The sequence below is a fragment of the Haliotis rufescens genome, unplaced genomic scaffold (assembly GCF_023055435.1).
Source record: "Haliotis rufescens isolate VD_foot unplaced genomic scaffold, xgHalRufe1.0.p SCAF_14, whole genome shotgun sequence".
In the NCBI taxonomy this organism is placed as follows: Eukaryota; Metazoa; Mollusca; class Gastropoda; order Lepetellida; family Haliotidae; genus Haliotis; species Haliotis rufescens.
This window is the reverse complement of record NW_025963824.1, coordinates 31,212,214-31,226,031: the sequence shown is the minus strand read 5'-3', so window position 1 is coordinate 31,226,031 and position 13,818 is coordinate 31,212,214. Positions and strand designations below refer to the sequence as shown.

The following is a 13,818-nucleotide window of genomic DNA, read 5'->3' as shown; positions in this document are numbered from 1 at the left end:
GACGCTCTACCACTAGACCACGGAGGCGGTCTTACAAACCACAGAGCAGTTACAGACGTATGCCAGACCAAAGCATAGTTCCTCAGGAAGAACGGTATTTTGATTCAGTAAAGGCTCAACAGCCATAGTATAATCACGTTATATCCCTGCAATCAGTGTTTAGGGGAAACAGACCATCTCGCGGTCAAAGCTGCGGGAATTGATTCCTCGATGTTTGAACTCCCTTGGAGCATAATGTGTTTAATCCTACTGGGTTGGGGGTCAGGGTGGGAGAAGCGCGAGTGTTTGTAAACAAAGTCAAGAAGCAGCCAAGCAAGATATTGTTTAATTACTCCCGTCGCTGCTAACGAGATCTCGCCGTCAGCGCGGCGGGGCAAGGGGAGGTAATTACTCCTAATCCCAGGTCTTTGAAGCTTAAACGCCCAGATGAACCCTGCCAAAGATATTTACATACAAAGTCCGCGTCATTCTCGCATATCTACACTTAAAACTCACATTACTCCTATTAGCGGCAAAGGGTAATCACCAATTTGCATATCACAGATAAGACGGCGGCTAAACTGGTTTCACCGGTGGTGAGCGTAACAAGAACTGTGCGTTGGTAGAAAGGAGCACAGTTCATGCGATAATCGACCATTTCCTTATTAACGGTTCAAGGCTCACACGGAAGGCAGGTTTCGGTATTTGAGCTGTTCCATGGCAGCTTTGATCAAGAATTGCTTTAGAATCGCTGACGTCGTGCGCAATAAGCACGGATAATAAATAATTACATAGCCCGTGGAACCAAGGGTAGCGGTATGGTCATGTTCGTTCTGATCCTTCTGTCCACCTCGGCATTCGTGGTCCAGTAGACACAGCTTCTGCCCAGAGAGCGGAAGGTCCGGGGTTCGATCCCCGGCCGCGTTACGCCAAAAGACGTTTAATGACGGTAGTTGTAGCTACCCTGCCCAGTGCTCGGCATAAAGGGACTAAAACAAGTATACTGTGTCTTAGAGGGGTACCCGTGTTAAACTGTACACGGTATCCCAGTGGGCTAGAACAATAAAACGGGCAAGTCAGGACAGGTACATACAGTCACACGTGTGTACATGCATGTACGACGCTGCATGTGTGAAATATTTCTGAAAGGGGCGTTAAAACCCAATTTCACCACACCTCTCCTTGTTGACAAACGTCCACATTCCGTTATAGAAAATAGGTTTGTTTGACTTGAACCATTTACTAAGAAAGCATTGGCGTATGAAATCTGGAATTTCAACTTGAAAGAGGATGAAGGCTCACAAATGAACCTGTAGATCAATTCGATGCCAACTGCTACAGACCATGCGAGCAATTGCGATGGAAAGCGATACCGATTAAAAAATGGCTTTTCAATAAAATGTTGAGTCGCGTTTATAACTTTTCCTGGTATAAATGAAATAATAAACCTCGAATGTGGACGAACGATCACACACTAAAGCCGTATAGCCTGACTTCACACTGTCACTATCATAATTTATTTAAAAATATCCTTTTAATAGAAGACTGTTTATTGTAATACTATATATCTCATAATTTACGCGGGGCGGTCGGACAGCCTAGTGGTAAAAGCGTTCGCTCGTCACGCCGAAGACCCGGGTTCGATTCCCGACATGGGTACAATGTGTGAAGCCCTTTTGTGGTGTCCCCTGCCGTGATATTGCTGGAATATTGCTAAAAGGGGCGTTAAACCATACTCACTCACTCACTCGCATTTGGCTTACTCAAGTCAGAACCTCCAACCACCGACTCCCAAATGAAACAGGTAGATGGTTTTACATTAAGAGGGAAGAAAGGCTTTGCTCTGTTAAATTTAAGCGTGTGGTGAATTTCATTTTATTCTGGAATGCCGTGAATTAGCCGATGTAACAAATACATATCTCCCATCATGTTATTGTAAATATCCAAATAATGAAAAATGTTTTTCACTTATGACATGCTCTTATATACCTCTTCTCTTACGCGATCTCCGTGGTCTAATGGTAGAGCGTCCGCCCGAAGAGGGGAAGGTTCGGGGTTCGATCCCCGCGCCATACCAAAATAAGTTAAAAGATGGTACTTGTTGTTACCCTGTCGCTCGGCATTAATGGGCTAAAACAAGGACTGGTCGGCTCGGAGTCAGTATACTGTGTCTGAGTGGGGTATTCATGTTAAACTGCGGCATGGTATCTCAGTGAGCTAGCACTATAAATCGGCATCGGTCCGGACTAGTACAAGCAGCCACACAAACACACACACGTACATGCACGTCGCTATATCAGTGCAATAATTTTGGTCCCGACGTTAAGCCCCATTTCACCTCACCTCCTCTCTTACGACAAGCACAGTATATTAAGTGTATAGCCTCATGACTTTGTGTATACGTTTCGCTTGTCAATATCTCTTTGTCACCATCGTGATTCATGAGAAATATACAAAAAAGTCATCTTCTTCTTCGTCATCGTCAATGTAGAAACAATAGTGGAGCCAGAGGAACCCCTTTTCAAGCATTTTTAAACATCAATATATTTGAAATAGGTTCTTGAATATACAAAAAAATACGTATAACAATTCTTTGACATACCCATTTGGCGTATGTACTCAAAATTATTACACGATTGCTGAACGGAAATGATCAAATAGCAAAATGCACAAATCCTTTTAAAAACGCTGTATCCGTGCTTGACTACCCCACGCGTTGGCGAGGTCCTGTTTGAAATAACAGATCTGGGTACACGCAACATGCGCCTACTTCTACAACAATTCCACTCGCCCCAACGCCCGTGTGCATGGTCTTATGACAACAGATCAGTATTGATTTTCTGTGCTGAAATAATCCTGAAATTAACGAAATAACAATTTCTTAAAATCGAAATTTGATTGTACTGAAAATTTAAGGAAGGTGCCATTGGCTCATCGTAAATTACATTTCATGCATCTGTGAAAATGCCCCCTTTCTCTACCAAAAATCAATTTGGGTACAATTGCCATGCGTGGTTTGAACATGCTTTGAATATATCCAAATCTTTCCGATCGAGCTGAATACACCGTACAACATTGATTAACGCCGAGATGTCGATTTAAGCTGCATCTAGAACGTCTCCGATTGTTTACTTGTTAAGCAATACTGGGTCCAGTGCTCGCTCTAGTACTAGTATTACATTGTTGACTTAAGCGATGTCCTTGAAAGGAACCTTCCTATTCAGCTGAATCTTTTTTTGATATTGGAAAGCAAAGTTTAACGTATCTCTATGATCTGACGAGATTAAAATAAGAAGCTTACCTTCTATCTTGCAAAGGTATATCCGAGTCTTAGGGAGTTGTGTTGCACGTGCAGATTGCCGCCACCAGTGAGAGCGAGGTGGGAGGGAGGGAAAGTACGTGGGATTAACCCCTGATGTGTGGGAGTAACGCCGACCTACTGTTATTATTCTGCACTCACGAGCTCATGTACTTAAAACCGAGGAACAAGCTAAATAGTCAATACAGTACTAGTGTTATAAGCTTACTGTTAGGCGTCAGATTAGTCTGTCTTACAGACCCTGATACAAATAATTTAATAAATTTTTTTATCCAATACAGCCCATGCAAGTCCATTATGTTTGGCAAGTCTAGATTACTGCAGTAATATAGAGAGTCACTGGGCTCCCTTTTATTATAATTTTATTAAGATAACTGAACAACTGTTTTTTTCTGTACGATATGTTCATTTCAGAGACTAGATGTAAGTCTAGCGTCAGCGGAACACTGGTTTAATAAAGCTACTTCTGTTTGTGTATAAATAAGCGAATTTTACATCTCTCGTCATATGACAGTAATATTGAGAAAAGCCATTCTCATTCTGTGTTGACAAGGAAACAATAATGAGAACCAAGGAACTATTCGTTGGCTTTCTTTCGCGGAGAATGAAATCAAAATATGAAATTCAGTCGCTGTGCTGTTTCCTTTCTTATTATTGATGAAGGGGAAACAAGTCGTGTGTGTTTTGACAGGTGAAACTATCACTCTCATCAGCTTATTTGAAAGTTTAGATATTCGCCAGGAAATGTGTGGGTCTCAAACGTTAATGTCACAATAATACATTTTGTTTGTTTGTTGTTTAACGCCGCAATATTCCAGCTATATGACGGCGGTCTGCAAATAAGCGAGCCGGGACCAGACAGTGCAGTGATTGACATCATGAGCATCGATTCACGCAAATGGGATACGATGACATGCATCAACCAAGTCAGCGAGTCTGACCACCCGATCCCGTTAGTCGCCTCTTCCGACAAGCACAGTCGCCTTTTACGCAAAACATGGGTTGCTGAAGACCTATTCTATAGCTACCCAGGAACTTCCCGGGTCCCCCCAAAATAATGCAAGGAAGAATAGAGGTAATATAGTTTCTAGTCAATTGTCATATACATAACGGCACAATGATATGTTCATTGATGGACACATTATCGATCAGACCGCCTCCGTGGTCTAGTGGTAGAGCGTCCGCCCGGAGAGGTTCGATACCAAGAGACGTTGAAAGATGGTACCCTGTCTGGCGCTCGGCATTAAGGGGCTAAAACAAGGACTGGTCGGCTCGGAGTCAGTATACTGTGTCTGAGTGGGGTATTCATGTTAAACCGCGGCATGGTATCTCAGTGAGTTAGCACTATAAATCGGCATCAGTCCGGACTAGTACAAGCAGCCACACACACACACACACGTGCATGCGTAGGTGCAATAATATTGGACGCGACGTTAAACTCAATTTCACCCACCTTTTCACATTATCGATTAGATTAGAGCTTTGAGACTGCATTATACATGCGTTTTCCGCAGTATCTCAATGTTTTCAAGGGAATATGTCAAGGTTGTAGTGTCATTAATAAGTAATTCGCACACATTGTAGAACAATAGATACTTACTTTACTGCACATTCACTTACCTACTGTAGATCAAGGGGCGACTCCGGGAAAGATGATATGCCCCTAACAACTTACGCTTTGTCGTAGGAGCTAACTGAAGGATTGGGTAATTAGGCCCAGTGCTCGTTTTAAATAACTTATTCGATATTCTCCATTTTCGTAACGCATGACGACGAAAAGCTCATAAATTATTTTTCATTGTCGTAACAAAAATGCAAGGTAAGTATCTATCCTGGGCGATTAATAACGTTTAAATATTTCAGAACGAATAGTTTTAACATTTGTTCTGTCAAGCCGATATCGCCCGGCTGGGAATAGAGGCTACACACTGCCTGGCCTGACGACGCGGCCATGTTTCAGTGCAAAATTGTATGTATCTGTTACTCAGACTAATTGTAAGACTGTGGATTTGTCTTTTTTTATTGGCTTTTGATGAGAAAGATATGTTTTTTAATGAAAAAACCTTCTTATGCCTGTCCGGAGAGTTGAGGTCTGTGGTTAAATGCCCGGCCGTTATTTCAAAAGAAGTGAAGAGATGGTACTTGTTGTTTCCCTGCCTGGCGCTCGGCATTAAGGGGATGAAACAAGGACTGGTCGGCTCGGAGTCAGTATAGTGTGTCTGAGTTAGGTATTCATGTTAAACTATCAATTATTGTTTTTATTTAAAGGGAGGGTGGTGGCTTACAAGAACACCTGTACGCCCCTTTACAAACAAACTGTGAATGAAAGAGTGCGTGTTCGGTGTAATGAACGTATTGCTTGATTGTAGGATGATTTGCGTGAAGTTTATACAAAAAGGTCAGTTTTAGCTCAACTTCCTACAGTTATGTAATACTAAAAACTTATTTTATTTTAAATATTATCTATATTGTACAGCTAAAACCTGCTTAATTCTCTAACAAAGACAAAATATTTTATTTAGTTAGTGACCCCTGGTAAAGTATATAAACAGTAAACTACGTTTATAACGAACACGCTTATAACGAACTGACGGATATAACGAACTTATTTTTTTGTCCCTGCCACTGCTGTATATATGCTATACATATGCTTATAACGAACTACGGTTATAACGAACTAAAATTAGTGGCCCCTTTGGGTTCGTCATAACCGTAGTTTACTGTACCTCTTTTACACACATATATTTATGCTGTACATACTGTGATATATTTTAAGTCTCTCGTTACCCTCAACGGGTGGCTCACTTGTATGTTCTGTCATATGTATCTTTGTAAATATGTTCAGCGAGGAGAGACTCAAATGAACAATCTGCCTGCCTGTCTCTCCGTCCGTCCGTCCGTCTGTTGCTGTATACGCGCTTACTTAATTATAACTGCTCGGGGTTAATATCCGTATTGATATATTAACAACATTAAATCATTAAAATTGACTACAAAAGCAACTATTTACTTGAAGGTAAACAATAAGCTCCATGACTTCGTGCCATGATCCCCCCTGCATCGGAGATATCAAACTGAACGAACTTTTGATTGTACTTATCGCATTGAACGATTGAAACAAGGTTCTTCCCAACAACGAGAGACTCCACTACCACTGACAACAAACATGAGTGACCCCCCGGCAGGTTGTATTTGTCCACTCGCTGAACACTCGTCGGTTCTCGGTCTAAAGGCAAGAGGCAAGCCCAAGGCGATGTTTGAAAGGTCATCCAATAATATATGTATGGCGTATTGATCTGTACTTTAATTCGTACAATAATTGCCGATGTATACTTGTAACTGAAGACGTGAAGGAGAGGTGTGCCATGCGAAGACAAAGGGTGTCAAGTGGTTGACAGCCTCGTTCGGGTACAGGCGGGCGGGTACCTTGGGGTATTCCACCATCTTGTTATGAGATAGATCTCCTTGTGGTTCAAGGAGCTGACTCCTTATAGTGTGAGGGGCAGGATCACAATCCTTCGTCTATAAACATTAGCAGGATCGTATCTATGTAGGATACGAGTGGCCGTTCGTCTAAGTGTTCGTTTGTTTGTTTGTTGTTTAACGCCGCACTCGGAACTATTCCAGCTGTATGGCGGCGGTATGTAAATAATCGAGTAGGGACCAGACAATCCAGTGATTTGCATCAGGAGCATCGGGAGCATTTGGATACGATGACATCAACCAAGTCAGCGAGCCTGACCACCCGATCCCGTTAGTCGCCTCTTACGACAAGCATAGTCGCCTCTTACGGCAAGCATGGGTTGCTGAAGACTTATTCTACCCCGGATCGTCACGGGTGGATCGTCTTAGTGAGCGAGTTGGGTTGTACTCCGCTTTAGTAATATTACAGCAATATCACGGCGGGGACACAAGAAATAGTTTTCACATATTGTATTCCAGTAAGGAGTCGAACACGGGTTTCGGTGTGACGAGCGAACGCTTCAACCACTAGGCTACCCCACCGCCCCCGATCGTCTAAGTGAGTGAGTGAGTTAGGTTGTACGCCGCTTTTACCAATATTCAAGCAATATCCAAGCGAGGGACTCAAGAAATAGGCTTCACATATTGCACACATGTTGGGAGTCAAACCCGGGTCTTCATCGCGACAAGCGAACGCCGATCATCTAAGGCTTGGCAAGTATTTCGTCCAGGCAAACCACATTTCTATGACTGTGGGTTCGAACCCGAAATTGACCCTTATTACATTTCTAGGTTTGCACCACATTCATGATCGTGGGTTTCACCAAAATGGCAAACGTCTTAGGCCTTCACTACTTCGAGACTTTTTCCCACATATAGCTAACTGGGTGTAATAAAAACGAAACCAAACCTTTTCATTGCATTGTTTGATAGGCATTACTTAGAAGTTGGCGGATGACAAAGTAGACACAATATATGGATAACAACTTCTTTAATACTGTAAAGACGACGTTTCGGTATATATAGATACTTTGTCTTTTCAATGCCGTGTTGAAGGGACCATTCCACTTACGATATTTTGACGGACCTTTACAAACTACCCGCCGTTTAACCTGAAGCTTTACACTACTACACTTATCCGTGGTGTAGTGCTTTGAGCGTATGTCCTGCGAGCGAAAGGATGATGGTTCCATCCCTGGCTGCATCATAATATAAGCAGCCACCCACCCACGTCGCTACATCAGTGTAGTGATGTTGAACGCGACGTTAAACCCCATTTCGCTAAACCCCATTAACGCATGTACACAATGTATTTGTTTCAATCATAATATCATTGCAACGTTACTATCCCGTGAAGATCCGAGGTAGAATTGGTCTTCAGCAACCATGCTTGCCGTAAAAGGCGACTACACTTGTGACTAACGGGATCGGGTGGTCAGGCACGCTGACTTGCTTGATGTCAATCACTGGATTGCCTGGTCCAGACTCGATTATACAGACCACCGTCATATAGCTGACATATTGCTGAGTGCAACGTTAAACAACAAACAATCAAACAAATTTTGCAGTATTTGATGATTAAAAAAGGTTCGTTATGCCATGAATATACTTACTGTGATTGGCGACGTTGGGTGGTTAAATGGTTTCACCGTTAACTGTAATGAGTTTGTTCGAGACAGTTCATTCACTCTACTTCACACATACCACCAATTTTTTAAAAGAATCGGCAACGTAGGCGTTGCCCTTTTCACGTCCGCGATATGCACATAATTATTTAATAATATTTCGTTCTGTGATATTTCAAACGTAAATCTAAAAATATATTTTTTACTGTTATCTATCATATGGCCATGTCCTGGGGAACAGTAATTTGCAGCCTGTGTTAACAGTGAATCTTTGAGCGTTTACTTACTACGAAAATAAACATAATTATTTGTTTTTATGCACTACGAGAATGAGTGAGTGAGTATGGTTTTACGCCGCTTTTAGCAATATTCCGGCAATATCACGGCGGGGGACACCAGAAATGGGCTTCACACATTGTACCCATGTCGGGAATTGAACCCGGGTCTTCAGCGTGACGAGTGAACGTTTTAACCAGAAGCTACCCGACCGCCCCTTCACTACTACAACAAACTCAACGTCCTGTGAAACATCCGTCCAAATCATTGGGTCATTGGGTTGATGACGTCATTTCTTGTTTTTCCCCCACTTCGATTTAAGAATAATATTTACGAACCTAATCAAGTCAAACAGGTAGATGGTAACTGATTAGTATAATGGTCGATGCAACAAACAAAAAATGGAGTATATAAATTTCGATTAAAAAATAATAACACTTTGAACACGGTTTCTGATATTGATAGTCACTTATAGTTGCGGCAGATCTCCAGCAGGTGTTAAGTATCTGTAGGCGTGGCAGGTCGCCCGGGGAAAGACTAAGAGCCTCTGGGTGGAATGGTACAGCATGTATTTGTCTTCTGTGTCTACATCTTTAGATGATATTACAGATGCCACTTGAGTCTGACTGAATCCTACTTTTTGGTAACGTCAAACACTTGTTTTGCTGATGTGGTATTTCTGCTGAAATTCATATGATTCTTGTCATAAGGATTACAAAGATGATTGCAAAAAAACTCGGATGTGTCAAATTCTCAGTTGTCTCGAAGTCAGTGAAAAGTCTCACGAGTTAAAAATAAGTTAACAAAAATGACCTGATACGTTTGTTTGTTTGTTGTTTAACGCCGCACTTAGCAATTTCCACTTATGCGACGGCGGTCAGTAAATAATCGAGCCTGGACCAGACAATTCAGTGATTGACATCATGAGCATCGATCTACGCTATTGTGATACGATGATATGCATGAACCAAGTCAGCGAGTCTGACCACCCGATCCCGTTAGTCGCCTCTTATGACAAGCATAGTCGCCTTTTGCGGCAAGCATGGGTTGCTGAAGACCTATTCTACCCCGGACCTTCACTGGTATGTCGAGTGATTATATAAGTCATATTATATTGCGTCATGACAAGCCATTGATATGAATCAAATGCATATAGATGCATAAATGTAGGTATGAAAAAAGCTTTTATTGGTTATTTCGTACAATAAAAATGTTTGTTACATAACATACACCGTGTGGTACGGTTATGTTGTATGATGGCTTGGACAGACGGTAATGAGATCGAGTCGAATTTCGGATAAGTCGAACTATTTGTCTGCTCCCAGGAGCTCGAGTTAATGAGGTTCGAATGAATATTCCGAACGTAAGACTATCTTTAATATAAAATGCTTTTATTTAGCCCCTTGAAGAAATCACAAATAAATGTAAATCTTGGCCGACGCCATGGTCATCTTGTCATGAACAGTTAAAACATTAAATTTCTTTTGCGAATGTACACAGAGGTCGGTTTAGTTTGTTACCATCCGTTTGCTGTTAATACTGACAAGCCATGATGTGTTGGCCCTGGTGCATTGAAAACAAGAAATTTCGCGTCAAAAGCACAGGATTCTTCGTAGAGTGAAATCCTGATTATACTAGGTCTGGTGCATTGAAAACAAGACATTTCGCGTCAAAAGCACAGGATTCTTCTTTAAGTGAAATCCTGATTATACTAGCTCTGGTGCATTGAAACAGGGCTGGATACAATTCGAGTCAAATGGGCAGGAATCATCGCAAAGTGAAAGCCTGATAATACTAAGTCATGACTATGAGGATATTTCCTTCAAGAGCACTATACTAAAGCTGTTTAGGATATCATGGGATTACACTGCCTCTGCATTGGTCTTTGAGACTTCAGAAGTAATGTTACAACACACATACTCACCCCTCTTCCCTAACTCCTTCCCTAACCCATTCTTTCTCTTCCTCCTTCTCTCACTCCCTCCTCCTCCCCGAGGCAAGGGAGTTAACTGACTACAAATATCCAGTTTCCGAACTGGCTAAACTAGGCTGGATTTATGGAGTTATAGTTTTGTGAGTCTTTGCATAGTCCAATCAAATCGCCTAACGAAATCAACATCCTGTTCGTAAACTCACGTGCAGATTTCAGTTGACTGCAAGATTTGTAAACGATGTGTACCGCCAACTCGGCTTCAACAGATATTTTACAAATCTTTCCGTGTTTCTTATCAAGGTGCTCATGTGATTTGATGCGCTTTTTGAGAAAGAAACGTTTTATTACAAAATAAATCTTGATTATCGATCAGATCGTCTTGACTGGGCGCCGCCATTTTGTTTGAAGCAAATGCAAGTGATATGAGAGGTGGAATCTGATTGGTCAATAGGAGGGACATGAAAGGGACATAACTCGTAATAGCAACTGGTGGCAGGGTCGAGCCAAGACATTTCAGCCTAGTTCGCAAGGGTGGAAACTGAACTTTTATAGTCAGTTAACTCCCTTGCCTCGGGAAGATCTCCTTCCTATCTTCCGACCGTCCTTACATCCCCAGTCTCGCCTCATCCAGCTGAGACTCAGCACTAACGTCACGTTATCCAGCGGAAAATGTCCACACCTCAAGAGTGCGACGATTCAGATCAAATCTGTATAACATCATCATCAACACATTTTGTATGATTCTGACCCCCTGGTTTGGTAACACGCCCTGGTGATCTGGCTGTCGGAAACACTCCAGAAGTCCTTGTGATCGTTGTGTTGTTTTGTGTCTCCCGTATTCAGCATTATACAATTCTACTGAACTGTCTGGGCAAAGGTGGCCCATTCGTCTAAGGCGCCGCAATTCGCTGTGCCGAGTTGCGTCCCTTGCGTCACACTCGCTGACTTGTTTGATTCATGTCATAGTATATAGTATCGTAGATCGTGTCCATGGTGTCAATCACTGGATTGTCTGGTCCAGACTCGATTATTTACGGACCGCCGTCATGTAGATGGAATATTGCTGAGTGTGGCGTTAAACAACAAACAAACCAACATCTATCGGGATGTGTGTGTCACGTGGTCCCGCACACCGCGCACAGATCACACATCAGGTGAAGCTGAGCAACGTCGGTGGCGGAGAGTAGTTGCATGGGGACTGCGTTCGATAACTTGACTTGTAAATAAAAGCTTCTAGGATTCCGGTCCTGCACCACACTGAAACCCATGTAGATCATGTGGTGGTTTCCTAGGCAAGTAGGGGGCACGGGTGGCCCAGTCGTCTAAAGCGCCTCGATTCGCTGTGCAGAGTTGCGACCCTTTGGCGTGCCAGAAACAGATGATCGTGGGTTAGAATTCCGGATCACCCTGATTGTTTCTAGGTCTGTTAGCACCATTCCCGTGCTCGGAAATTTCACCAAAGAGGTAAACGTCTGAGGCCTGCATTTCATTAAGCTGACAAGACGTGATATAACTGGAATCCAGTTCACAGCGGCGTTAAACCTAACCCACTCAACTGACCTTTAAACCCGCTGTGACTGTTAAGGTGCAAGTAATATGTTACGAAACGTATCACTGATACATTTGTATCCACACAGTAACAGTATTGTCGAATTACCACGGCACGTATGGAATATCAGAGGTAAAGATGTTTTGAAAGAGCTTCCACTTAATACGCAATGTACATGTAATTGTTATTATAGACCCAAGCGGTGTTATTCTTACAGCTTGAGACCTTCCAGTCTGGCAGTCGCCATCGGCATATGGGGAACAGTAACAATAGTGTAATCAATAATTCAAGACACCGAGCGTTGTAATAACGTTGTATCTTGAGGGCGCTATCAACACGATGCACGATACTGTCGACTGTTGGTGTATCTGCTTAATTGTGGCCCGTGTCCGGTTGTGTTATTGATTAAGACGCACATCTTGTAATAATAACAGCAACATGCGGTGCCCCTGTACCGGTATACCGGTGCGGGTATTATTATCAACGACCGATATACCCTCGTCCACCGGTACGGGGCACCGCACGGGCAACTGACGATACCGCTAAACCGGTATACCGCGTTACTGGTATTATCAGCAACGGCCGATATACCCTCATCCACCGGTACGGGGCACCGCACGGGCAACTGACGATACTGCTATACCGGTATACCGCGTTGCCGGTATTATTATCAACGACTGATATACCCTCATCCACCGGTACGGGGCACCGCACGGGCAACTGACGATACTGCTATACCGGTATACCGCGTTGCAGGTATTATTATCAACGACCGATATACCCTCGTCCACCGGTACGGGGCACCGCACGGGCAACTGACGATACCGCTATACCGGTATACCGCGTTACTGGTATTATCAGCAACGGCCGATATACCCTCATCCTCCGATAGAGGGCATCGCAACAACAAAACTTTTCTTGAAAACTACGAGACCGCTGCTGTAGGCGACAGAATACACGCTGGTCATGTAACTGAAAAGGCGCTTTGCGAACCGAACTGTCTCGACTAATGAGAAATTAACAATTTATAACGAAACATTCTCAATAGAATAAAAAGCGCCAAGATACTAACTCCATAAATGACCATCTGTTATTATTTTGCCTAGTCAATGTGGAACTGACGTAAAAAGGACGTCAAAAGTTTGTGTTCGGGCTAGACGCTTACGTTAAAGGGGAGACAATTTGAGGGGAGGTAACTCTTGTAAGACAATAGTTTCGTCAAAATGTTATGTTCACTACAGTGAAATACCAAGCGTTATGTTCACTGCAATGAAACTATCACTTTTCCCAACTTCTGAAAACTCAATCTTTTGCACTGAAGTATATACAATAAATCAACACTCGTCGTTAAAAGTTTAAACTCTTGTTGATATAATCATTGTTGATTTATAACTGATCAAATGCACTAAGGCCATGATATATCTACATTACAACCCCGGCCAACCTTCACTCTCAGCTGCCAGGTAAAACTACAGGGCAGGGATGTTAAGAGTCACCTCTTACATGACACCCATTTACCGCTGAATGAATAGGGGGCGGTGGGTAGCCTAGTGGATAAAGCGATAACTCGTCACGCCGAAGACCCGGGTTCGATTCCTGACATGGGTACAATGTGTGAAGCCCATGTCTGGTGTCCCCCGCCGTGATATTGCTGGAATATTGCTAAAAGCGGCGT

The 13,818-nt window shown here is 42.8% G+C and overlaps 1 protein-coding gene across 4 annotated transcripts in view; it reads right to left on the bottom strand.

Moving 5' to 3' along the window:
* LOC124143338 (cholinesterase-like) overlaps positions 1-13,818 on the bottom strand; it is an 85,107-nt gene that overhangs the window by 27,525 nt on the left and 43,764 nt on the right. The window contains exon 1 of one of the 4 annotated variants that reach the window (XM_046512275.2): positions 3,281-3,362. The exons of the other annotated variants lie outside the window; for them this stretch is intronic. The gene's annotated coding sequence lies outside the window, so the exon portion shown is untranslated. Of the gene's footprint in view, positions 1-3,280; positions 3,363-13,818 lie in introns of those variants that run through there. 4 annotated transcript variants of the gene reach the window in all.